Source organism: Aptenodytes forsteri, unplaced genomic scaffold (assembly GCF_000699145.1).
Source record: "Aptenodytes forsteri isolate BGI_AS27 unplaced genomic scaffold, ASM69914v1 Scaffold27, whole genome shotgun sequence".
NCBI classification, from domain to species: Eukaryota; Metazoa; Chordata; class Aves; order Sphenisciformes; family Spheniscidae; genus Aptenodytes; species Aptenodytes forsteri.
Genome location: NW_008794407.1, coordinates 1,714,669 through 1,718,676, shown reverse-complemented (window position 1 = coordinate 1,718,676; position 4,008 = coordinate 1,714,669).

Sequence of the window (4,008 nt, the reverse complement as noted above, 5' to 3'; positions counted from 1 at the left end):
GGTGTGCCCCATCTTCCCTGTGACAGGGCTGGGAACAGCAGCTCTGTTTCTCCTGGCCCTTGGTGCGGGGGCTGCCCGGGGGGGCTTCGGAGACCCCTGAACTGGCTGGGGGTCTTGGGCTGTCCCGCGCCCCCCTCAGCTCCCCCTTCCCCCTCTCCAGCCACCGACTGCTGTCCCCACAGATCCTGGAGAAATGATCGGCTCATGTCTGGTCACGTTCCTGCCCGAGACCAGGAACGCTGAGCGAGGCCGAGAATATAATTAGGGCATCTAAATCAGTTAATGATAACTCCCTTAGCCGCTCACAGGCACACGCTCGTTAGCTGCTGGCACCCGCCGCTGCCTTCCCATGGCTGCTTGCAAAGAGCGTGGCCTGACCTTGTCCAGCTCTCCCTGCCGAGAGCGCTAGCCTGGCAGGAGGCCATGATAAGAAAAAATAGAAAAGAAAAAAAAAAGGCTCGGATAGGGCTCAGAAAAAGATACTGCCTTTGTGTCTGCCGGTCCTCCGCACCCACTCATGAGGGCAGGGGCAAGTGAACGAACATCCCCACGGCTTGGAAGGGCAGAGCCTGTCTGAAAACAGGTGTGAGGAATACTGCCACACTGCTTCATTTTGAAAAAAGTGTAAACAGAGTCACATGTGGTGAGTTTGACTTTCTCAAACTAAGCTTTCTCTTTCAGGGACTACGTAGGCTTTATTTCTCTCTCCCTAAGCAAGAAAGGGTCAGATTGTAAGCAGGTAAAAAGTAAGACATGCAGTATGATGGCAAATAGCATTATTAATTCACCTTCTTTGCTTGCAGTCTTGAAAGTCTCCTCTGCCTCCCTCCCTCCTTCTCTCCCATCAGCAGACCCTCCTCTGATTATTCTTCCATCAGTAATGAGGACAATTAGCTCTTCCCACGATGAGGTATAACGAAATACAATCCAGTTTATTTCTCCAAAGGGCACACATAGACTTCAGACGAGAGAGTCTTCAACCACAGACAGAAACCCTCCCGCTCGCAGACAGCAAATACTGCACAGCATTTGCTTTTGTGTCTAACAATCAATAATAAAGGGGGGAGGAAGGGGTGGGAGAACACAGCTCTGCTGGAGGTCTATAGCGCACAGGCTGCTGGAGGAAGATCTGCTCTGTGCTGAGGAACAGAAAAGGGCTCATTACCACAGACAGGCGAAGAATGCCAAAACTAACAGAGGTACGGCACAAAGAGAGCAAAAGCACCGCCGTCATCTTTTGGCTGGGCTTGTCTGAAACAGCACTTCTGAGCGAGGTGTCGGACAACCACGGCGAACTCTCTCCCAGTCCCTGCGACATGGCAGAGACACCTGCAGGGAGGAAAACCAAAGCCTAGGAGTGGCTGCTGAGGAAAATACTACCTAGAAGAAAGTCAAGCAGTAATTAACTCTCTACACAGGCTGTTGGCTGTAGCTGTGAAAAAGCGAGCCTTCTTCCTCTAGATGACTCAAAAGGTGCAGCATCTTCCGGTGTCTCATGAGCAGAGGAGCATTCTCCCAGCAGCTGGAGCCAGTGCTCCCAAACCTACAGCCAAAACGGGTTGCTCCATGCCCAGCCCACCTACCACGAGTGGGTGGTTAATTCACGCAACATCCAGTGCAGCATTTCTTTGAAGAACCAGTTGTTTCGATGGCAAGCCCCACCAATGACAACATAGCCCCCGCGGTGCAACAGGACCACCTTCACAACCGCAGCTCTTACACCTTTTATCTTAGTTCTGCGAAGGAAATTTCACACCATTATTTCCTTTGAATTTTCCATGAGCATACACCTCTGTTGCTGTTTTCTGTCTTCTCGCTGGGAAGGCAGATACATCGGAATGGAGCATCCAGGGGGTGGGGTGATGGCGGGCTGTAGTAACACCTGGACTTTTTCATCTGGGTGTCTTACAAACCAGGTCATTGTGGAAGCCATCACAGATTTGCTTTAAACAGCTCTAAGCATTGCTCCAACTTAACTTATTTTTCTTAAATAATGCTTCCAATCACCTACTGCCTTTAAAAAGGCCCTCAGTTATGTTGGTTAATTAAAAGAGATTTTTTGTTTGTAGCATGGTTTGATGAGACAAACCCCAGCACGTCTGAGCGAGGAGAGAGCTCTACAGAGGACTCATCAGTAAATGAACACCATGGAACCACTTTTGTCTAAAAGTAACATTAATATTAGATACTAAAAGCTAGTACATAAGCACCGTGTGCCGGCCCCCTGTGGTAATACCTGCAGGAGGTGCAGGAGGCCAGGGATGCTCCAGCTGGGTGTTTTCTGGGGACTTTCTTAGGGGGCCTGGATGGAAGACCAGAGTCTGAGACACACAGCAGGAGACAGCATGGCCTACCACTGTGCAAGTGCTATCTATCTAATGCAAGGGAAATAAACTGTTAACTCCCTGAAGTTTGGGGTTTTTCTTGTTGTTTCAGTTGTAGAAATCCCCTTCCCTCTTTCTTTTCAACCCTGTCAGCCAAGCAGCTCAACAATGACCCCAGAGAAGAAATTTTGTTATTGGTTCTTCTGCCCCCCCCCCCAACAATATAAATTCAAAAGACAGGCTCAGGTGAGGGAATGGAAGCTGCTGTTAACTCCTGCTTGCCGGCTTGCTGAAAGAAACACGGTCCTCCAAAATGCAAATGCTCTCTTGATGCAGTTCGTTACACCCTGGCACAGAAAACGAACTTTGGCAACGAGATGAACCTGCCGTAGAAGTGGCAAGAAGCAGGCTCTCACCCAAGCAGTTACTTTCAGCTCTGCAGAACCAGTCTTTGAGCAAAACAGCCAGATCTGCTGTAAAACAAAGGCCAAAACATTACACAATACCTAAAAAAAAAAATCCACTCAAAGAAGGGGGCTCTAGAAAGAGTTTGAGTGAAACGGATGCTGTTTTCTCATGGCCCATAAACCTGCAGACTGTACATCTTCCTTGCTCAATATAATTTATTATTTCTCTTAACCTTTCACGCTAAAAAAAAATTAATCTTATGATGCAGAAAACATTCAGAAACATGAAGAGAGGAGCAGTCCAGCAAGTGCTCCACCTCTAAAGGTACAGCCTGCTACAGTTACATCCATTAGTCTGCGGATGCAGTTTTACAATGAATACATTCCTCTCAGCTACAAATGATTTTTGTCATCGCAGCAATTCAGGAACAACAGTATAGGCAGTAACAGAGGATTATTATCGTGTTTATTCTGGTTTTCTAAGCACTTTAAATCTTTATAAAACATCTATGGCTAGAACTATTTTTTTTGCTGTATATAATAAAGGCAGTAAAAATAAAATAAGCTCTGCACGCCTGCAAATGTGGTTGGAAACTAACAGATTTATACTTTTTTAAAGTTATTTGATCTGCTCTTGGACAATTTGAGAATCCAACCTCACTGTTTCTCAGCATACATTATTCTTGATGCTTTCTAGCGTTGTGTTTGTGTAAAGAGAATACGCTATCCTAGAAACACTGCTCAGAATCACACAGCCTGTCTCAGCTAAGCCTCTAATTCTTACAGGAATTAGTCCGGCTGTGAAGACTCAGGTGTGTCAATAGATCAGCTGAAGGTTTGGATGAATACCTAAACAAAACCAGACACTTCAGAAACCAAAGAGAGGGCTTGCTACAAATTTCAACCCCTGCTACCAGATTTTTATTCAAGATATAAACAGATGAACTATTTGATATTCAAACAGATAAAAAAATTAAAGAAATCTCAAGTCTCTTACCACTTCATTTCACAGTGTTCCACACATCTTCAAAATGTCTTTCATCTACCTATGCACTGTCGCTTTTAACTAATCATCCCCTCACACGAGTCTATAAAGGTAAGCTGATGCTGCTAAACCATGATCTTTCGAGATCCCTGGAGCAGAAGAAAAAGCGTTTTTACTAAGTACGGCTGGTATTTACGTATCGCAAACGCGCCTTGCGTTTGCTGGAGTGCCGAGGCGGCGCGACAAGTCAGCAGACCCCTTCGCTGTGCCTCGGGAGGGAAGGCGGGAAGGC